Source organism: Schistocerca cancellata, chromosome 1, assembly GCF_023864275.1.
Source record: "Schistocerca cancellata isolate TAMUIC-IGC-003103 chromosome 1, iqSchCanc2.1, whole genome shotgun sequence".
NCBI classification, from domain to species: Eukaryota; Metazoa; Arthropoda; class Insecta; order Orthoptera; family Acrididae; genus Schistocerca; species Schistocerca cancellata.
This window is the reverse complement of record NC_064626.1, coordinates 872694774-872719035: the sequence shown is the minus strand read 5'-3', so window position 1 is coordinate 872719035 and position 24262 is coordinate 872694774. Positions and strand designations below refer to the sequence as shown.

The following is a 24262-nucleotide window of genomic DNA, read 5'->3' as shown; positions in this document are numbered from 1 at the left end:
CCCGTCTGGAAAATGAGTGAGGATATAAAGCGCCAAGTAACCTACGGAACATTTTCGTTCTTCATAGTTGTCCTCCAACCCGTTACTTAAAAGTAAACAGTATTTGTAGCAAAACTGAGATTGTCAATGTTTAATTCAGGTTTTATTCGAAATTTGTTGACTTGTGATGTGAAAGGGAGGGATATCGCAGTAAAAATAAAGAAAACAACACGGAATTATCATATAGCGCAACAAAACGCTATTTCCACAGCAAAAAAGTAAAATAAAATGAAAAAAATACAAAACAAAAATACATCAAACCTTCGCTGTTCGGTCGAATGTATATAAAACATATTTTGTTATTCATAAACAACTTCCGCATTTGTTAATAATAATAATAATAAAAGGAAACTCTTGCTTTTGATCATGAAGACCGTTCCGTTGAGTACCAAATAACATGATTTATAGCTAAGGTTTCTACATGTAAAAGTGTAACTGTATCAAAAGTGATTGCTTTGATTACATAAAAGCGCAGAAGTTACGCGATCAACTAATTCTTATTACCTATAAAACGCAATTTATATTCTGTAAGGATATAAAATACACAATGAACTAACACTGAATGAAGTGCCCTTCTAATTACGTGCAAAACAAACAAAGAAGAAAGAGAAGTGGTCGGCTCCATTTTCTATCTCACACATTAATTTATGTTTCTGTAGCTACCAACTCTAACAATACCAACAGTAACCCTACTATATACTACGTCATTTGGGTTGTGTACCAAAACGACCGAACCGTATTTTTGATAGAGCGCAACTCCATTACTACGAAATAGTTTTCTATTTATTTATTTTTTCGCTTTATTATGTTTTATCAAATAGTTCCTCAGCCATCGTATCCACACACGAGCCATCGCCAAGGAAATGGTAAATACCAGGCGACTACAGACAGAAAGTTACACATTATAATGGCAGGCCAAATGACTTTTATTGAATGCTGCACTGCACTTAAAACTGGCATAGATACATAACACTATTTTTCAATATAAAGGCTGAGTGCGTGTTAATAGCGGTTGGAACGTTCTACACATCGTTTAGTTCCTCGAAGATAGAAATCCGCTCCTTGGGTTTGCTGCCATTCGAGACCCGCTGTGTGAAAGTTCACATCGTTGGTACTCTTTCACCTCATATCTTTTCACCCCACATTTCCTCTTCCCACTTCTATGTTCTTTAAGCTTGCCGAAAAGATGGAAATTCATGAGGCAACATCTAGGATGTGTTGAGGAAACTTCCAAACCTCCCATCGTTAACGTCCAAGAAAAGTTTCTGTTGTGTGCGCCATGTGGGGTGTTGCATTGTTGTGGAGGAGAACAATGCCTGTAGTAAATTTTCCGTGCCTCTTGGTCCTCACGGACATAAACCTTCCGCCTTTGTGTGCAGGTGCCTCGGTCGCGGAACCCAGCCTGAACACCATTTCAGAAACTGTTGACGATCTCGGGCGATGCACTAAGCATCGTCTCTTTATGCTGGCATCCGCTGAGCAATTTCCGCGCTAGTCAATGTGCGATTCTTGCGAATCAGTTCTTCGAGTGCCTGGAGATGGTCCCATGTGGTCGATCTCGATGACCTTTTCCGATCAAGCATCACCAACATCTATGCGGCCTTGCTCAAATTGTTGGCACTAGTTCACTACAGCTGGACGCGTTATAGTCTTTGGTCCGTATCGCTAGAAATTCAGCGTGAATATGTGTACAGTTTAGACGTTTTACTAACAAAACTAGTTACTGTACAGCGTACTTCAACTTCGGAGTACGTTTCCACATGGCGTGCCATTTCACTCCTATGCTGTGATGCACCTGTTACTCGTATCGCAGCATAGCTGTCTCTGCCGAAAACCGGGATATGTACACTTTGCTGACAATGCGGCACTCTTGTTGATCAATAGTCTTTGCATGGTACGACTGTGTAACTTACTTTACGAATTCGCTTCGCAAATATACTGAAGCGCCAAATAAACTGGTATGGGAATGCGTATTCAAATACAGAGATTTGTGAACAGCAGATTACGGTGCTGCGGTCGGCAACGCTTATATAAGGCAAGAAGAGTCTGGCGCAGTTGTTAGATAGGTTACTGCTGCTACAATGGCAGGTTATTAACATTTAAGTGAGTTTGAACGTGGTGTTACAGTCGCCGCAGGAGCGATGGGACACAGCATCTCCGAGGTAGCGGTGAAGTGAATATTTTCCTGTACGACCATTTCGCGAGTGTACCGTGAATATCAGGAATGAGGTAAAACATCAAATCTCCGACAACACTGCGGCCGGGAAAATATCCTGCAAGAGCGATACCAACGACGACTGAAGAGAGTCGTTCAACGTGACAGAAGTACAACCCTTCCGCAGATTGCTGCAGATTCCAATGCTGGGCCATCGGCGTGCGAAGCATTCAACGAAACGTCATCGGTATGGGCTTTCGGAGCCTCATGAATCTATGGAAACTGCGTGTCCGCAGGGGACTGTTCAAGCTGGTGGAAGCTCTGCAATGGTGTGGGGCGTGTGCAGTTGTAATGTGACATGTGACAAGTACTTAAGCATGCTGTCTGATACCCTGCACCCTGTCCGCCGCTTGTGGTCTCGCGGTAGCGTTCTCGCTTCCCGAGCACGGGGTCCCGGGTTCGATTCCCGGCGGGGTCAGGGATTTTCACCTGCCTCGAGATGACTGGGTGTTTGTGTTGTCCTCATCATTTCATCATCATCCAGGAAAGTGGCGAAATTGGACTGAGCAAAGATTGGGTAATTGTACGGGCGCTGATAACCACGCAGTTGAGTGCCCCACAAACCAAACATCATCATCATCATCATCACCCTGCATCCATTCATGTAAATTTTGCATTCCAATGGAGTTAGGCAATTTCAGCAGGACAACGCGACACCCTGACATGTCCAGAATTGCTACGGGAACACTCTTCTCAGTTTAAACACTTCCAATGGCCACCAAACTCCCCAGACATGGACATCACAGAGCATGTCTGAAATGCCTTGCAACGTGCTGTTCAGAAGTGTTCATTCGTACTCTTACGGATTTATGGACGGGTATCAATTCCCTGTAGCACTACTTCAGACATTAGTCGAGTTCATGCCACGTCGTGCCGCAGCACTTCTGCGTGCACGCTGGGACCCTACATGATATTACGCAGGCATACCAGTTTCTTTGGCTCTTCAGTGTGTATGCCACCTATGACATCCACTAAATAATTCTTTCATTATGTTGATAACAAATTCTAAAATATGCTGCGTGGGATCGTTATCTTGCTTTACTATACGGATAAGCATTATTTAAAAAGTATTCTGTGTAACAGTCACTGCTTTGACAGAAACAAGTTGCGTGTTTACTTCTAATTGTCTAAGATCACCAGACTACGCCTACGCCGTACCAGAGAAATTAATTACATCGTCACTAAACACCGACTATGACCACTACGTTAATTTTTAAAGTATTGGTCCTCACGAAGGTAGGCACATTAGGGTCCAAGGTCCAGTTACAATATTGCAAATATGTATTTCAGATGGTAATCACAATTCCGGTAAGTATTAATAAAAACTTCGAAAAAATGAAAACAAGTATTACAAGTAATTCGCCGAAAAGCTTTTTCTCCCTTCAGCCCGTTCAAAAAGCCAGAAGCACTACCAAATGTGATAAGGAAAAATATTCGTGAAATATCGTCAAATTTTGCGGATGTATGCAACGTGTACTTTATGGCGGAAACGTAAAGATCTTTCAGAATGAATAGTAAAATACTGCAAGAGGTTTGAAATAATTTTGCGTGTGTAATGAAAATAGTCGTCCCTCATAACTGTACGTTCTGTGGGACCTCGCAGAAACTTCCAGCGAGATAGTTGTTAAAAAATAATTAAATTAATTTTGTTAACGCAAATGACAGGTTGTGTTATCTCGCAGTCTGGGAACACGATTTACTGGAACGCTCCCCATGTAGTAAGGAGACTGCCTACACTACGCTTGTCCGTCCTCTTTTACAATAATGCTGCGCGGTGTGGGATCCTTGCCGGACAGGACTGGCGGAGTACATCGAAAAAGTTCAAAGATGGGGAGCACGTTTTATATTATCGGGAAATATGGTACAGTGTGTCATGGAAATGATACAGGATTTGGGCTGGACATCATTAAAAGAAAGGCGTATTTCGTTGCGACGGAATCTTCTCACGAAATTCCAGTCACCAACTTACTCCTCCGATGCGAAAATATTTTGTTGACACCGACCCACATAGGGAGAAACGATCAGCACGATAAAATAAGGGAAATCAGAGCTCGTACAGAACGATATAGGTGTTCGTTCTTTCCGCGCGCTATACGAGATTGGAATAATAGAGAATTGTGAAGGTGGTTCGACGAACCCTCTGCCAGGCACTTAAATGTGATTTGCAGAATATCCATGTAGGTGTAGATACATGAAACAAGTCTAGGAGCAGTACCAAACTCCTGAGCTACACTCTCCACGCTTCGTCTTTCTTTTAGGTTCCCGATCATTCTTCCCCGTGTGAAGTTAACCAAATGTTGTCTCCTGGCTACGTTGTAATGAAGAACACTACGCACACTGTCTCTCCCCGTTGCTTCAACTGTCTCGTGTTGCTCTCTCAGCTATGGACGGTAAGACACCTTTTAATTGAATGCCCCTATTTTAATCCGTTACGCTCCCGTCTACAGCTATCGCCTGATCTATCGTCGATTTTAGCAGATGACACTCGCTCAGCCGACCGCGTTCTCCAGTTTATTAGTGACAGTGAAATGACGTCAGTCATTTGAAGCTTTTTTTTTGGGGACAACCACCCCCTTTCTGTAGTGGATTTTTTAGCATTATTTCTACTTTTAGTTTCTCCAATTTTATGACTTTGTTCCCATTGCTGCTGGTTTTCAATTTCGGATTTTTACTGTCTTAAGTCACGGGCTGGGCGCTAATGACCATAGAAGTTTTGCGCCCTAAAACCACAAACAAAAAAAAAAGTCTCGTGTTGCAGGACCAGCCCATTTGGCGCTATAATCACGCTGACCTCACGCGCTGTGACGGCCGACTTCCTTAACACGACTGGGAGACCTCTGGCAACATGCTCCCACACTTTCATACGTTATGTTACCTTATTTAGCTCAACTTTTGCAAAGCAGTGTATTAGCGAAACGCTCCGCGCACCGTAAGGCCCTCGAACTCGTGTAACGTTGGCCAAAATTCATTTTCCGGTGAATCTTCACAATAGAAGAGAGGATATCCCGTAACTTCCTAAAATATTAAGTTTACACCTGTGGTATAATCCGCGTCTTTGTGGAGATCTCCATACATACTGGAATGCTGTGATAAATCTGTTGACATCCGCAATCGCTTAGAACTGCACAAGTACAAAATACATTCCTGGAAATTGAAATAAGAACACCGTGAATTCATTATCCCAGGAAGGTGAAACTTTATTGACACATTCCTGGAGTCAGATACAGCACATGATCACACTGACAGAACCACAGGCACATAGACACAGGCAACAGAGCATGCACAATGTCGGCACTAGTACAGTGTATATCCACCTTTCGCAGCAATGCAGGCTGCTATTCTCCCATGGAGACGATCGTAGAGATGCTGGATGTAGTCCTGTGGAACGGCTTGCCATGCCATTTCCACCTGGCGCCTCAGTTGGACCAGCGTTCGTGCTGGACGTGCAGACCGCGTGAGACGACGCTTCATCCAGTCCCAAACATGCTCAATGGGGGACAGATCCGGAGATCTTGCTGGCCAGGGTAGTTGACTTACACCTTCTAGAACACGTTGGGTGGCACGGGATACATGCGGACGTGCATTGTCCTGTTGGAACAGCAAGTTCCCTTGCCGGTCTAGGAATGGTAGAACGATGGGTTCGATGACGGTTTGGATGTACCGTGCACTATTCAGTGTCCCCTCGACGATCACCAGTGGTGTACGGCCAGTGTAGGAGATCGCTCCCCACACCATGATGCCGGGTGTTGGCCCTGTGTGCCTCGGTCGTATGCAGTGCTGATTGTGGCGCTCACCTGCACGGCGCCAAACACGCATACGACCATCATTGGCACCAAGGCAGAAGCGACTCGCATCGCTGAAGACGACACGTCTCCATTCGTCCCTCCATTCACGCCTGTCGCGACACCACTGGAGGCGGGCTGCACGATGTTGGGGCGTGAGCGGAAGACGGCCTAACGGTGTGCGGGACCGTAGCCCAGCTTCATGGAGACGGTTGCGAATGGTCCTCGCCGATACCCCAGGAGCAACAGTGTCCCTAATTTGCTGGGAAGTGGCGGTGCGGTCCCCTACGGCACTGCGTAGGATCCTACGGTCTTGGCGTGCGTCGCTGCGGTCCGGTCCCAGGTCGACGGGCATGTGCACCTTCCGCCGACCACTGGCGACAACATCGATGTACTGTGGAGACCTCACGCCCCACGTGTTGAGCAATTCGGCGGTACGTCCACCCGGCCTCCCGCATGCCCACTATACGCCCTCGCTCAAAGTCCGCCAACTGCACATACGGTTCACGTCCACGCTGTCGCGGCATGCTACCAGTGTTAAAGACTGCGATGGAGCTCCGTATGCCACGGCAAACTGGCTGACACTGACGGCGGCGGTGCACAAATGCTGCGCAGCTAGCGCCATTCGACGGCCAACACCGCGGTTCCTGGTGTGTCCGCTGTGCCGTGCGTGTGATCATTGCTTGTACAGCCCTCTCGCAGTGTCCGGAGCAAGTATGGTGGGTCTGACACACCGGTGTCAATGTGTTCTTTTTTCCATTTCCAGGAGTGTACAAACCTGAAGAACAAACGTAATTCTAGTATATGAAGTGTGACTTCATAGAAGTCGGTGTCAGTCATAGGATGTTGCTCTCTAGTACCACTCATGATGAATAAAAGTAGAGCTCTCCTGTCATGGGAACTTCGCCGGATGGGGGCACTGATAACTAAGATGTGCAATCCTGTTTCTCGACGACGACTATGTAGTATCCAAATGTTCCTTGAGGTTTCCAGAAACACCATTTTGACGTTAAAATGTAGTCGAAAATGACGCTCGTTACGTAGCATAACTGACACACGGAGTTTATTTTGTTGTTTCTGAACCACTGGGTATTCACTAGAGTAGTGGTCGACAAACAGCGGCTAGCGAACTACAAGCGACTCTGGCGCCTTGAAAATGCCTCTTCGAGAGTATAACGTGTGAGAATGAACGTACAGTGCGACTGAAACTTTGTGGTCCATGTGCAGATGACGGTTTTCGGTCCCGGCGAGCCTATTTTAATGACGTGCCGTTAGACGGGAATGTAAGTTAAACCTCCTTTCTCTCTCTCTGCTCTCGGACCACGTGCACTCGCTGCGACTTGTATCTCTGTTGCTTCGAAAGTTGGCGAGAGGGGGATATGTTAATGCTTCGAAGTCAGGATAGTGAAAAATAAGTTGTATTTCATACAGTATGAACCAATGGAAGAATATCTATTCCGTTGAAGAGTATGAATCTTTTTCTCATGAAGTATGGTCGAAGATGAGTAGAATAGTTCATGTTAGTAGTGAACTAACAAAGGGTCGTTTGGGAAGCGAACCGGCAATAAGTGGAAAAGACGACGATAGTTCAAACATGGCTCTGAGCACTATGGGACTTAACTTCTGAGGTCATCAGTCCCCCAGAACTTAGAACTACCTAAACCTAACTAACCTAAGGACATCACACACATCCATGTCCGAGGCAGGATTCGAACCTGCGGCCAGAGCGGTCGCGCGCTTCCAGACTGAAGCGCGTTGAACCGCTCGGCCACACCGGCCGGGAGACAACGATAGTGAAAATGAGGTATGAGCTTGTGTAATAACAAATAAAAATTCTTGTTGATATGTGACTGGTTTCCTTAATGTCTACTTTTACACCCTTGGTTGGTATTTGTGTCTTTATCTTTAGATGCGTTCTCTGAAGCGACTTATTGAGAAAACATTTCTAGAAAGATAAAAATATCAACGCCTTTGATGATACAGTATCTTTGCGTCGTGCTTACAATGTATGATTTCCGTGCGCGTATCCGCGCACTGTAGTTAAAATCAGCATTCCTGAGGTTGGCAGTTCCACCTTAACCAAAATAATTTGAGAAATCGTCTTATTGATGAGAAGCTGGAATCGTGCTTAAAATTAAAAATCAACGACATACACACGTGACTTACGCAAGCTTCCAAAGGAGATACAAGTCCGTTCTTCACGTTAGTGTAACTTATTTAATTTTACCGATGCCTTACAATTTAATTATATAAATAACACAGTTATTGAGTACGACATCGTAGTTTACGGAGTGTTGTGAATTGAAAGAAGATGTTGTATCGAGTATTGAGAAAAATATTTTGATACAGTTTGGATATATACACGGGGAGGTGGAGGTGTCAATCGCAGAGAACTTATCTCTTCAGCAAAGGCCAGCCGAGGAGTACCTAAGTTAATACCTGTAAGAATGATCCTACCTATGTAGTTCTTCAAGTTTTTAAAATTTGAGTATCAAGAGTAATTTAAATTGTTGTACTGCTCATATTTGGCTCTGTTGGCTAATAAATGAGTTCGCCGACCACGGCAACAGTAACCTGTCTTCTAAGATTTTCAGTGATATTCAGAGAGCCGGCCGGCGTGGCCGAGCTGTTCTAGGCGCTACATTCTGGAACTGCGCGACCGCTACGGTCGCAGGTTAGAATCCTGCCTCGGGCATGGATGTGTGTGATGTTCTTTGGTTAGGTAGGTTTTGGTAGTTCTAAGTTCTAGGCGACTGATGATGTTAGAAGTTAAGTCCCATAGTGCTCAGAGCCATTTCAACCATTTTTTATATTCAGAGGGTAAACATCGAAACCACACTTCCTTTCTCTGAAGTTTTTCGCGAGATTAGCTCTGGAAGTGTAATCCGCCGTAGTGTGCTAGCAGAGAACAACACACGTGGGATTGCTAACTGTAACAGCAATTGGTGCCAACCCGAAGCATCAAGAATTTTGTATTGTTATCATACAGCTCTGTGTTCTCCAGATAATCTTGTTTGAAGCTGTGAAATCGGTGTAGCGTAATCCTTCGCTATAATCGTAGTCAACTTGCATTTTGAGGATGATACGCAGTGACCAAAATAGTTGAAAATACCGTGAAATTGCGATATATGTATGTAGTTCTGTCCTCGTGAGAAGTAACATCCCAATATTCCCCCGAACTGTGACAACATCATACTGGCTCGCTGTTATGAGGATAGCGAACAGTGAGCAAAATAAGCAGAAACTACGACGCGCGACCAGAGTATCTGCAGTTATCGTTCGCAAATTTTCCTCTTAAATCGGAATATACCCTTAGCAATCGTAACTAGCTTTCATGGCAAACCACAATATGCCCCTGTTACGGTTACTTACTGACTAAGAAAGAGTGTACTGTGTCATTAGGAGCGGAACGTGCTTAAGACGGAAAAAACATGAGCATGAACTTCTACATTAACTCGATAGTAGGTCGATTCCGGACCCGCCTAATGAAAGCTGATTGAGGCCAGTGGGACGGAGGGACTTGATTAGCATCGCTGTATGCCAGTTGTGAGAGCGATGGCTGTTACGGAATTTTATTTAAGCAGCCTGGTCTGAGGCCACACCTTGTATGACACTGTGGTACCATGAAGACGCAGCTCTATTTTTTAATGTTTTACTCTTTTTCCATCATTGGGTAACCTCACAGAACTGAAAATGGCAGCTTCCCCCTGTCGAAACTAGTAATCCAGTATACCTGCACAAGGCAATAAAAACTTCGTATCTGAAGCTTTATTTACATACCTTGTTTAGTTGCCTCTATTAGACGCCACCTCACCTTAATGTTTGGGATAGGTAGACTCATTAAGTCTCACTGTAGAAACGGGAGAGGAAAGTCCCTTCGTTCTGCGACTGCCCATTGGCTACGGTGGAAACGGCGAGGCGCGGGTGCATTCTGCGGCAGACAGGATGCGCCGAGTCATCGCGTGGCGGGCCGGAAGGCGGCGCCGGCCCAGGAAACGGGCGTTCGTTCGCCCACGGCGCGTCGGCGGGTGCTTTCACTGCCGGCGCGGGGGCGGTCCGCCTGTATTTTGAACACCGCCACCGGCGCAGTTTGGCCTGATGCGCCAGTCACTGGCTCAGCTCTCTCTGGTAACGGAATAGTCAGAGAGAATTCGAGTCAGAGAGTCAGAGAGAATTCGATCGGTCGTCTTCTTGTCCCTACGATGTGATCTTTTATGTTTGCGAAAGATTATAACCGGAAAGTAACGAAATGGATGGTCGACGAAAGCGATTGAAATGTGAACTGGAAAACGCCATGAAGGATCTCAGAAAAAAGGAGGTAATGTGGAAATAGAGCAATATCCAGACTACAACACCACATAAGTAGAATATATGACAAGAGCATGTTGCCTAAAGATTTAGTTAAAGAGTGTTCCCGTTCTTTTGCCGAAGAAATACAACACCAAACGTGCGAGAATTACAGGACAATTAATTTCATATGCCGCGTTTCAAATGCCGTGTCTGCCATTTTGTCCAAAAGCTTGACAAAGAAAAACCTGGGAAAACATGGGGGAGGACCAGTTTAGCTTCAGGAAAGGGAAAGAAACGGGAGTTGCTGTTAGATATTTAAGGATGGCAGTACAAAGAATGCTAGAAGTTAACAATAATGTGCACGTAGGTTATATCGATTGGAAAAAGCGCCCATATAGTGGGAAAAAAGCCTTAAAAAGTTGCAAAGCAACTCTACACTAGGCAGGAAGTCCGTCAAGGCCGATAGTCGATAGGACTCAACGGGACCAGGCACACCTGTGAAGATATCCAACGCAGCTCTCAACGAAATGCACGGACCAGTCACATTAATGTGTTCGTCACATATATGCAATAAACTCTCACAGGCGGCAGGTGCGCCGGACAGTGTGGCCGAGCGGTTCTAGGTGCCAGAGTCTGGAACCGCGCGACCGCTATGGCCGCAGGTTCGAATCCTGCCTCGGGTATAGATGTGTGTGATGTCCTTAGGTTAGTTAGGTTTAAATAGTTCGAAGTTCTAGGGGACTCAGATGTTAAGTCCCATAGTGGTCACAGCCATTTGAACCATTTTTTGAGCGGCAGATGCAGCACTAGCAGTGGAAGATAAACAGAGCGTGTAAGGGGGACGCGGAAAACAGTGCAGTCTTTGTAATGCGGAAAAGAGAGCGATTTACCTTACATCCAAAAGGGCATGATCATTGGCTTTCGAGCTAAGGGTGGAGGCACTTCCGAAACGGCAAAGTCTGTAAATTATTCACGTGCCGCCGCGGTCAAAATGGCGCTATACAAAACCGGCCCCGAGGCAACTGTGGTGCACCACGAGCCATAGATGACAGGGGTCAGCGACGGCTGTGGTGATGTGTACGGGCGCCCCGATGAACCAAGGGGCTACCAATAGTGTCTCTTCAACAATAGTTTTGAAAAAATTTGGAAATTTGTGATAAGTTCCCATGGGACCAAACTGCTGAGGTAATTGGTCTCCAGGCTAACACACTACTTAATCCATCTTAAACTAACTTACGCTAAAGACAACACACACACACACACACACACACACACACACACACACACATGTCCGCTGGAGGACTCGAACCTCCGACAATGGGAGCCTCGCGAACCGTGGTAAGACGCCCCTAGACCACGTGGCTACCCCGCGCGGCCCAACGACCGTTCACCGAACGTTGCTGCAAACACGCCTCTGCAGTATGCGCGTGGTTCATGTATCCATGCTGATTGTTGTTCACAGGTGACGAAGGCCCCAAGTTGCGTGCCAGTACCACAACTGGACTTCCGATGAGTGGCGACAGGTGGCCTTTTCGGACGATCCACGTTTTATATTCCATCGGACTGAAAGCAAACACCCCACAACAATCGTCGGAAGAGTCCAGGGCAGAGGTGGGAGCGCTATGGTCAGGGGAACGTTTCGGTGGCATTCCCTGGGTGATCTTATCATTCTGGAAGGCAAAATGAATCAGCACAAGTATGCATCTGTTCTTGAGGACCACGTGAACGCCCTAATGCCGTTTGTTTTTCGTCGGCACGGTTGCATCTGTCAGCAGCACAATGCAACGAGTCTCGCATCTAGCAGTCTACGTGTGTAGTTTGAAGAGCACCGGGACGACTTCACCGTACTCCTCTGGATTTAAATCCAGTCGGGAATCTGTGGGACCACTTCGATTGGACTATTCGCGTCATGGATCCTCAAACGAGAAACATAGCGCAGCTGTCCACTGCATTGGAGTCGGCTTCGCTTCACAACTTTGTCGGTACCTTCCAGAACTCATCTACACTGTATCTGCACGTTCCGCAGCGTTTGTCGTTGCAAAATGTGGTCACATTAATGTAACTGGATAGTGTATTAGCAACGGAAAAGTTTTATGGACCACGATAACTCAAACGAGAAGACTCACGAGCAGCTCAGACACCCAGTCATGAAAGCTTTCATGGTATGAATGAGAGAACGACTTTTTTGCTTATTAATGTACAGCCGTGTACTTCATTTTTGTTAATTTGATCATTATGAGTGTGTAAGTCTTTTCTATAAAGACAACGAAATGGATATGAAAATTGATGTCGTCATAACATCAGTGAACAGAAACATGACAGCGGTATCAGTATTGTAAGAAAATTGTTACTTAACATCCACGAACTTCAACCGCCTTTGTTAGTCAACTATCTCACCAGAAATATCAGCTCCGCCACACACCGTCAGGTGGCTTGCGGAGTATGGATGTAGATGTAGATACAAATGTGGAGCTTCGCCGGCCGATACGGCCGAGAGGTTCTAGGCGCTTCAGTCTGGAACCGCGCGATCGCTGCGGTCGCAGGTTCGAATCCTGCCTGTGGCACGGATGTGTGTGATGTCCTTAGGTTAGTTAGGTTTAAGTAGTTCTAGGTTCTAGGGGACTGATGGCCTCAGATGTTAAGTCCCATAGTGCTCAGAGCCATTTGAACCATTTGTGAAGCTTCAATGTACAGAAAGAAATATTAAGAAAAGTTTTTGGACCAGTAATCGGTCAAACTAATTTGGCATGGAGGATAAGAAATAATTAACTACGAGGTTTGTATAAACAGCAATGCGCTCGACAGGAAGAAGCGCAAGAGGCACGTTTAGCAGGCATATGCTTGATAAGGCACCTGACCTGAGTAAAGTAACTAACACGTGGATAAAATTGTTTGGATCCTAAATGCAGGAATTTGCTACGTGACGAGAAAAGAAACCTGAATTACCAGCCACCGACTGAATGGGCATTGCTTTTACCTAGGGTACTTTAATTGTTTTTCTGTGCGTTCTATTTCGGCACCGGTTTTCTAGCCGTGAGAAACTTTTAGCCAGTGACGCGGCGTTTTCCAGTCCATCACAAGACGAACTACACTTTCCGTCGGGATGAGGCAGCGCGGCTCCATCCGTGACAGAATGCAGCTTTCGACAGGCCGTCACGGCGAGAGGGGCGCCGGACCCTTGAGTGAAGTGGGGGAGGGGAGCGCCGGGGCGCCAGTGAATGGGCCCTCCCTGGCTCTGGCGCCAGTGAATGGAGGAAGGCCGCGCCACTACTTTCTACTCGGCGCTTGCAGTCGAATTACTGCACGCTAGGTAACTAGGCTCTCGGTCTACGTAAAACTCGTCACGTTTGTTTGACCGCCAAAAGAGCAGAATTACTCTCTTCTGTTGCCTTCTCTTGAGCTGTAGACAGGCATAGTAAATGTTAGGTCACATATGCGCCGTCTTCTATGCGTTTCGATATTATTTCTGTAATAATACGCTACAGCTTAAGAATGTTACTATTTCAGGTTAAAAACTAGAACACACTTGTCTGTTTTTATTGTGATTGCCCATCCTTTTTGTCTTCAGATTTCGCAGGGTGGCATTATTTGATACCCTTGATATCCTGAAGGAATAATATCTGTAAAATATTCGGTTTCCTCAAGTGCAATTCTGTTATAGTACAGCAGCAAATTGGATTTTATTACATTTAATAAAAATCCTTCTCTAGTCTTTACCAACTCCAGCTTCTGCTCAGTGTCTGATGATCTTGACATCGGCAAGTCCCTAAATCTCTCCTTCTACCCACAGATACATAAACTGTTCACATATCCAGAATGAGATTTTCACTCTGCAGCGGCGTGTGCGCTGATATGAAACTTCCTGGCAGATTAAAACTGTGTGCCGACCGAGTTCGAGTCTCGGTCGGGCACACAGTTTTAATCCGCCAGGATGTTGACATATCCGTATGTTATTTTTTTTTAACTTGAAACAATCCTTTTCACAGTAGTTTCTCGATACTATCACTGAATGAAACTTGCTCTTTGTCTGTCGATTACCAGCCCGTTTGGAACGCTTTTGTCTGAAACTCGATGAACAACTTCAACCCACTATGACTGTGGAATCGAGCTGAATGTTTTGGCTTAGATTTGCAAGTCGTGCGTTATCAATTTCTCATCTACTCCAGTGAGCACAAAATTTTGCACCTCGCCTCTTGGTTTATTTACAATTATGTGATAATCGCCGGCCGGAGTGACCGTGCGGTTCTAGGCGCTACAGTCTGGTACCGAGCGACCGCTACGGTCGCAGGTTCGATTCCTGCCTCGGGCATGGATGTGTGTGATGTCCTTAGGTTAGTTAGGTTTAAGTAGTTCTAAGTTCTAGGCGACTGATGATCTCAGAAGTTAAGTCGCATAGTGCTCAGAGCCATTTTTTTGTGATAATCATCGCAGTAACTTAATCGGATTTGCTAATCCCTTCTACTTGCAATCAGTGCCCAGAAAAATAAGTCTGGATTATTTTTTCCAATGGATTCGCTGTTGCCAAGAGATGTAAAGTATTAATGTCATGTGTGCATTACCGAAATAAATTTATCGAGAATAAGGGAAGACTGCTTTTCTTCATCACCGACAACGAATTCTAGTTTCCAGAGAAAATGTATCATGTCGTTCTGGTTCATGTTCAGTGTTACTGGGTATTTCGCCTCTGCAATGTTGTTATTAAGGCTGTTCTTACTGTACAAGAACCGATTTTGCATTTCGTCAGCAAAAAGCGAACGGAAAGAAGAATGGTTTAACTTCCCGCTGTCGCTGAGATCGTTAGAGCCAGACCACAAACTCCGACCAGGGAGGGATGAGAAGGAAATCGTCCGCGCATTCTGGAAATCGCGTTAACGTGTTTAGGGAACATTCAGAAATCCTTAACCTGGATAACGGAACTTGTACTTGAATTGCCGTCTTCAGAAATGCCAGTCCATTGCCCTACTATTGTGCCAACTCACACAGTAGCAAGGAGCCAAGTCTAATAAAGTTTTCGTTGTACGCTGATAGAATTAATTCCAAATTTAATTTGGATTGTTTTTTTATTATTAGCACTGGTTCACAAATTTCGACGAATTACATGTTTAAAAACTTATACCTCGCAATGCCTTAAAGTTACTGTTTTGTATTTTAGAATCTTAGACGCAGTATCTATTGTATTTTTAAGGGCTTTTTAAATATTATCATACTGCATTACAATGTGAGGCGGGTGTGGTTCACTGTGGTTAAAGGCAGCACGTATTTTACTGTGTGTGTTTCGTAGTAAGTACATGGTCTGCATATGTGTACAAATGTTTGTAATTTCGCCATCAACGTGGTTAATGCACGCATTTTATAATTATATCCCGCGAAGATACCGTCACCTTTACAGGATCCAAACAATCGCCTTCTACCTGTGTCAAATGATTATGTCGCGGTAATCGTAAGCGTAGCAGATTTGAAGAAAATGTTATTTCAGCGTTACAAATTAACCGCCCTTATCAAGCAGTAACTGCCGCAGTGAACGTGGTGTATGGAAATTTAATTCCTAATAACTGTCAGTGTTTTGCTTTTGTACGACAACGCACTGAATCGGAAACAAGATGTCTGACGTCAGAACTGAGCGTGTCCAGTGTCTAAGCAGGCGGTAGACTGTATAAGGAGTGAGGAAAGGGCAAGCCGCCGTCTGCAGTGAATCTGAAGGCGTCCGGAGTGAGGCTTTGTTTACATGGAGCTGCTTCGCATCAGCCAACATCAGTCGGGGCGAGTGCAGCGGCGCGTGCAGCATAAAACGTGATCGTCTGAAAAAGCCACCTGTCGCCACTAAGTGGGCGTTCACTTCCACTTGCGGTATTGGCATGCATATTCCAGCCTTTTTCGCCGATGAACAGCAGTCAGCATGGGTGCGTGAAACGGCGCCTGCTGCTGGGGAACCACGGCGGAACGAGAAGAATTCACAGACTTGACCATTTCGAAAATGCTTTCATCATTCGCCCTAAAGTCAATGATTATGCCCTTTTGGACGTCAGATAAATCGCTCCGTATGCGCGTTGCCTGGTGTCTCATTTCAAATTGTATTGAGCGGATGGATGTGTACGTGTATGGAGACAACCTCATGAATCAATGGGCCCTGTATGTCAGCAAGGGACTTATCAAGCTGATGGAGGCTATGTAACGGTTTGGAGCGTGTGTAGTTGAAGTGATATGGGACCCCTGATACGTCTAGATACTACTCTTGACAGGTGACACGTACGTAAGCATGTTGTCAGGTCACCTGCATCCATTCATGTCCATTGTGCATGCTGAGTAATTTGGGCAATTCCAGTAGAACAATGCGACATCCCACACGTCTAGAATTGCTACAGAGTGGCCGCGCGGAACTAGCCGAGCGGTCTAAGGCGCTGCAGTCATGGACTATGCGGTTGATCCCGACGGAGGTTCGAGTCCTCCCTCGGGCATGGGTGTGTGTGTTTGTCCTTAGGATAATTTAGGTTAAGTAGTGTGTGACATAGGGACTGATGACCTTAGCAGTTAAGTCCCATAAGATTTCACACACATTTGAACATTTGCTACAGAGTGGCACTTTCTGAGTTTAATCACTTCCGTTGGCCTCCAAATGCCCCAGACATGAACATTATTGAGCATATCTGGGATAGCTTGCAACGTGCTGCTCAGAGGAGATCTCTTATGGATTTATGGACAGCCCTGCAGGATTCGTGGTGTCGGTCCCCTCCAGCAGTATTTCAGAGTCCATGCCACGTTGTGTTGCGGCTGTTCTGCGTACTCGCGAGGGCCCTACACGATGTTAGACAGGTTTACTAGCTTCTTTGGCTCTTCAGTGTATATTACATACATATACGAGTATCTTTCAACTCAGATTACGAAATCTGATGTAGGCAGTGATCTCCCTCTTGTCTCGAAGACAAAGTGTGCAAAATGTTATCAAGATCGGAAGAAAACTGTAAATGTTCATGAATTCTAACTAACAAGCAGACACTCCTCTTTGTATATTCTTCTTTACATATAAATAGAAGATTGTATAAATCGAAACTCGGATTTATGGGAGGTACCTCATTTAGTGGATGATTCCTTCTCGGTTGATAGAGCGGCAGCATTTCCCGACCAAAGATGGTGTGGACCAGGCGATGGGAGCAGCACTCTACCGTTTTATTCTACATATGAAAAGACGTGAAGCTATTCGTGTTCTAGAGTAATACGGAATCGGACCAGTGTCATCTCAGACATTTTTTTTCTAATCAGGTAAAGAATAGAATAGAGTGAAACATAGATGTCTTTTTTACTGCGCTTCTGTTAACACTAAAGGGCACCGCTGTTCTCCCAGGATCAAAATGGTTTGATCGTGCTGCATCCTCGTCTAGTGGATGGGTATGACTGTCAGTCGCGCGGGAGGGAGACTCGCGGCGACCTGGAAGTTGGACGTGTGCTGGAGTGGTCGTCCCTGGACTCAGCGTCGGACGCCGGTTAGAATTTCACGGCGACTGGCCGCTCTCGTCCGTGATGATTACGAGGGCGCTGCCTACCCCTGGCTGGAGCGCCACTGAAGCCATGCAGGCCAGGCCAGCCCAGCGGGAGGCAGCGGCGACAAACATGCAGGGCTTCTCTCGCAGCTGGCTGACGCCGAGTGACGTCACGCCACGTCACTGTACGCTCCAGTACCGAGAGGCGAGGAGTACACGCCATCTGGTCAAAACCATCCGGGCACCCAAAAGCATTGGGATACTTGTCAGTACACATTCAGATGGGGAATTTCCACAGGTCGCCTTTATGACTGCTTGAATTCAACTGCGGACACTTGCAATGAGGTGCCTGTGGAGGAATGACAGCCCCATACGTTCTCCAGAGCCGAAAAGAGAGAATAGTGAAGGTGGACGGCTAGGTCTGAAGCAGAGTCAACGTTATAATTTATCCTGAAGGTGTTCCGTTGTGTTCAGGTAGTGACTCTGGGCAGGCCAGTCCATTTCAGGAATGTTATTGTCTATAAACCACAAACTCACAGATGCTGCTTTACGTCAGGGTGCATTGTCATGCTGACAAAATAGCCCGCATCTCGTGGTCGTGCGGTAGCGTTCTCGCTTCCCACGCCCGGGTTCCCGGGTTCGATTCCCGGCGGGGTCAGGGATTTTCTCTGCCTCGTGATGGCTGGGTGTTGTGTGCTGTCCTTAGGTTAGTTAGGTTTAATTAGTTCTAAGTTCTAGGCGACTGATGACCTCAGCAGTTGAGTCGCATAGTGCTCAGAGCCATTCCATGCTGACACAATCAGTTAACGACTACGAATTGTTCGTCAACTGAACGCAGTACACAGTGTTACAAAATGTGTTTATATCCTTCCACATTTAGCGGTTTCTTAAATACGCTAAGGAGAGCACACCCTAACCACGAAAAACACCCCCATATTGTAACAGCACTTCCACCGTATTTCACTGTTGGTACCACACGTGATGGGAGATAACGTTCTCCAAGCATTTGCCAAACCCAAACCCGAACGCTTGACGCAGCTTCTGATCATTTTCTGCCGCCCTCCCCCCCACGGCAAACATAGTTGTACCGCATCAAGACCAACTCCTGTTCCGGCCGGAGTGGCCGAGCGGTTCTAGGCGCTTCAGTCTGGAACCGCGCGACCGCTACGGTCGCAGGTTCGAATTCTGCTTCGGCCATGGATGTGTGTGATGTCCTTAGGTTAGTTAGGTTTAAGTAGTTCTAAGTTCTAGGGGACTGATGACCTCAGAAGTTAAGTCCCATAGTGCTCAGAGCCATTTTTGAACCCAACGCCTGTCTTTCGAAATGCACTGTGAAGTAACTGGTCACCAAAAGACTAAGTGGACTACGCATGGCGACTCTTCCAACAGTTTGTAAAAATCCCCACCCCATATGAAGTTACCTGTGGTAAGACGTACATGAATGAGGCTGACGCTTGATGAAGTCTCAACAGTTTTGCGCTTACTGCATCATTGGTGGTTACTGATTACTATTGCTGAAAGAAAGGTGAAAGGAAATAACAGTAGCGGCAGGCCTAGATACAAATATGTAAGGCAGGTCTTCGATGATTAACTAAAACGGAAAGTGGTAAGATGGAAGAAGCATGGGCTCAAACGACAGCTCAAGCGACAGGTTTCGGAAAATAGTATCTTTCCAACAGGATCTGTATCCTCAAGATCTTCATGTCATTATGCAGCATAAGTTTACAGTATGTTGCTGCTGTGACTTCTATGTCAGGTCGACATCAAACAGAAATTTTATTTCATGCCACTTCTTATAGAGTGATTAACCTATTCTCAGAAGATAACTTCAACGTTACATACGTTGCTTATCTACCTAGAGACGGAGTGCAGGAGGGCTATTCCGGTAAACGTTATCTCTAATGCACTGTGTTTTCATATTTTTTGTTGGTTTCCAGTTATCTCCAGTACTACCGAGAAATAGTTTCGAGATACTTCCTGTTGCAGTCGCATCATCTGTGTTTCCCCCAATCATGTCTTCGGCTTTACCACCCCCCCCCCCCTCTCTCTCTCTCTCTCTCTCTCTCTCTCTCTCTGTGTGTGTGTGTGTGTGTGTGTGTGTGTGTGTTGTGATGACAACATTTCTTTTGTGTTTCAGGTGTGATACGAGCTGAACGATAGCCACACCCGACGCCTGAACCTGGTGAGTTTAGATCGACTCTGCTCGTGCTCTCTGCCTCTGCTCCTGCACAGCCGATATCGTATGAAAATGTAAATCAATCCTGTTTTAACATGTTGCTCGTAATGCAAACAATAATACGCCACAACAAGCTACTTCTCAAGTCATGCATGTGTATAAAGAATTATAGTTACACGTAGTATGAAGGCAAGTAAGCGTTACCTAACTTTGCGAGAGGATGAGTAGCCACAGTTGACAACTTTGTATGTTATTGTAATTTGACGTAAGTTTGTAATCAGATGTTGGACTGGCTCGTGAACATTTTTAATAACTTGTGTAATACACTCCTGGAAATTGAAATAAGAACACCGTGAATTCATTGTCCCAGGAAGGGGAAACTTTATTGACACATTCCTGGGGTCAGATACATCACATGATCACACTGACAGAACCACAGGCACATAGACACAGGCAACAGAGCATGCACAATGTCGGCACTAGTACAGTGTATATCCACCTTTCGCAGCAATGCAGGCTGCTATTCTCCCATGGAGACGATCGTAGAGATGCTGGATGTAGTCCTGTGGAACGGCTTGCCATGCCATTTCCACCTGGCGCCTCAGTTGGACCAGCGTTCGTGCTGGACGTGCAGACCGCGTGAGACGACGCTTCATCCAGTCCCAAACATGCTCAATGGGGGACAGATCCGGAGATCTTGCTGGCCAGGGTAGTTGACTTACACCTTCTAGAGCACGTTGGGTGGCACGGGATACATGAGGACGTGCATTGTCCTGTTGGAACAGCAAGTTCCCTTGCCGGTCTAGGAATGGTAGAACGATGGGTTCGATGACGGTTTGGATGTACCGTGCACTATTCAGTGTCCCCTCGACGATCACCAGTGGTGTACGGCCAGTGTAGGAGATCGCTCCCCACACCATGATGCCGGGTGTTGGCCCTGTGTGCCTCGGTCGTATGCAGTCCTGATTGCGGCGCTCACCTGCACGGCGCCAAACACGCATACGACCATCATTGGCACCAAGGCAGAAGCGACTCTCATCGCTGAAGACGACACGTCTCCATTCGTCCCTCCATTCACGCCTGTCGCGACACCACTGGAGGCGGGCTGCACGATGTTGGGACGTGAGCGGAAGACGGCCTAACGGTGTGCGGGACCGTAGCCCAGCTTCATGGAGACGGTTGCGAATGGTCCTCGCCGATACCCCAGGAGCAACAGTGTCCCTAATTTGCTGGGAAGTGGCGGTGCGGTCCCCTACGGCACTGCGTAGGATCCTACGGTCTTGGCGTGCATCCGTGCGTCGCTGCGGTCCGGTCCCAGGTCGACGGGCACGTGCACCTTCCGCCGACCACTGGCGACAACATCGATGTACTATGGAGACCTCACGCCCCACGTGTTGAGCAATTCGGCGGTACGTCCACCCGGCCTCCCGCATGCCCACTATACGCCCTCGCTCAAAGTCCGTCAACTGCACATACGGTTCACGTCCACGCTGTCGCGGCATGCTACCAGTGTTAAAGACTGCGATGGAGCTCCGTATGCCACGGCAAACTGGCTGACACTGACGGCGGCGGTGCACAAATGCTGCGCAGCTAGCGCCATTCGACGGCCAACACCGCGGTTCCTGGTGTGTCCGCTGTGCCGTGCGTGTGATCATTGCTTGTACAGCCCTCTCGCAGTGTCCGGAGCAAGTATGGTGGGTCTGACACACCGGTGTCAATGTGTTCTTTTTTCCATTTCCAGGAGTGTAGATCGTAAATTTTCTGTTTCCAAATGCCTTTAAATCTCAGTGTTGGTCATTATTTGTCTAACCTGGATTTGTTAATGTGTGAGGTCACAGGAAGTATTTAAAGGCGATCGGGTAGGGCGCGTGTGTTCTTTCTTCTTTGGTCAGCGTTGGTGAGTGTGCTGTCGAGTGCCTGTTTGCACAGGCAGCCACCTCACAAGGGAATTGTTCAGTCCGACACGTCGAAAGCGACTCTGAAATTTGTCACACAGGGATAATGCATCGAAAGAAATGCACTATCAAAATTTTAGCTACTAAGGAGCACTGCAAGTACTTTTTTTTAATCTTAAAGTTACTCATTTTTGCCCCACGAAGAACGGCTTATAACAGTGGTATACAGACCTTCCTACCTGGTGCCGAATCGGCGAATATTAGACGCAGCCGCGACAAGAGGACATAGCGCGATTCCAAAGTGCACAAATGAGAATTTTAAGCATGTAACCATACCAAAAACGTCTAAAAACGTTATTTTTTAATAACTTGCAGTCCATATCGACAGCTAAACTGTTGCCTATGTGGCTGGTGGAGGAAAGAAAATCAAAGCCTTATATGATGTTACGTTACAGACTACTTCATCAAATAAATATTTTCTTTCACCAGGCATAACTGATAATAGAAAAATTAATGCATTCAGATACTTGACACTAATTATTGGTTATATATAGACAGAACTAGAATGGAGTAAGAAATGATCGTGGCCATTGTTCTGCGTATTAGGCTGCATTCCAGGCATACTTGATCAAATAAGTAAAATGTGGTGATGCAACTGACAACGCACAAGTGATTGACGTTTAACAATACTGTTCCGCTGATAAACTTCAAATAACAAAGAACTAACGAAAATTACGTTGCCCGACAGTTCTCTCTGAAATTCTGTACGCTGTTGAAAAATTTTTTATACATAGAGAATAAATCACGTCATTAGATACGACTGGAATCGGAATTATATTAACTCATTTGTCATCCTCCTAAAGACAGATGTGTCGTTACGTTCAGACCAGGAATCCAACAAAATCAATGAATTACTTTCTGCAAATGATAAGACGTTTCGGACGTAACGTTCAAGATTATTCTCCCTCGTTTTGTCAGATTTTGGTAAGTCGATTGCAAGAGTTTTGCAAGTAAACAGCCCATTTTTATTATGTTTGGTTGTAATTTGCTTTGACTTTCCCGAGGACAGATACAAAGCTGCGACAAAAGTAAGCCACCGATACTTATCACTGGCGTTGTTCTGTACGAATGTGTCATACCATTCATCAAATATACAAGCAACTCTTGTCTTTTTTTTTTCGCTCGAAATCATAAAGCGCGTATTTCACGAAACGTGACACTGACTTTATACGCAGTATTTTAGGGGTTAGGAAGAAGCATTGCCTTCCAATCAGATACGAATTTCTCTACATTATTACCTATTTACAACATCTCTTCGGATTTTCTTGATGTAAACTTGGTAATTTTATGATTTCCTTTTCTGCATAATTTCCTGAATCCTTTTAACCAGGTTGAAGAAGCCTGGAAATCAGTAATCTTCACCTCATTTGCAATACAAAGGACCCAGTCATGTAGATCTCTGTCGTAATGGTGCATTGACTACCACGAGTACTTTGTGTTAGGTCTTCCACACTTTGGCGAGTATCATTTTGGACATACTTCGTACTTCATGTAAATATTTCTTCCATTTACACAATTCATATTCAGGTTTTATGAAACGAAGCACCTTTGCAGACTGCTTACGTATAAGCGTTTTCTCCCTTCTTCAAAATGCTTCAAATGGCTCTGAGCACTATGGGACTTACCTTCTAAGGTCAGCAGTCCCCTACCACTCAGATCCACTTAAACCTAACTAACCTAAGGACATCCCACACATCCATGCCCAAGGCAGGATTCGAACCTGCAACCGTAGTGGTCGCGCGATTCCAGACTAGCGCCTAGAACCGCTCGGCCACTCCGGCCGGCTCTCCCTCCTTCGTTTAACAAAAAAAATTGTAGCCATTACTTTCTACCGCAAGCTATTACTGCAAAAATTTTCTTTGGGCTCGTCAGGGACTCTGTTCTTGTTCTGGACATTAATTAGCACAATCATCATCTTCGAACCACAATTCAAGGAAGCATCCGAGTTATTTCCTGTTTCCTATAAAGTTTCCACAATTTATAACGAACTGTCGACAGCATTCGAATGAATGTCCAGGAAATTAACTAATAAATAACACAAACATAGGTCTTCATGAGAAATAGCTAATTTCGAGTGCATACCACGATCTTCATATTTTATCTTTGCAAGACTGAAAACATTAATTGGATTCCATATTACTGTGAATATCCTTAACAACGGCAGATGCTAATAGCAAGCATATATGAAGAAATTACAAAGAAAATTGAGTTTTATCTTCACTGTTAACACTTGCCGATATCGCAAAGGCAACTGCTAATTGTTATGGATATTAAACGAGTTACAAATTCCAGCTAATAGTAACTGCGAACAACTGTGTCAGAAAAACTAT

At 45.6% G+C, this 24262-nt stretch overlaps 1 protein-coding gene across 1 annotated transcript in view; it reads left to right on the top strand.

The window, feature by feature from the left end:
- Positions 1-24262, top strand: part of LOC126109897 (hormone receptor 4) — a 617359-nt gene that overhangs the window by 151343 nt on the left and 441754 nt on the right. The window contains exon 2 of the mRNA XM_049914995.1: positions 19939-19983. The gene's annotated coding sequence lies outside the window, so the exon portion shown is untranslated. The remainder of the gene's footprint in view (positions 1-19938; positions 19984-24262) is intronic.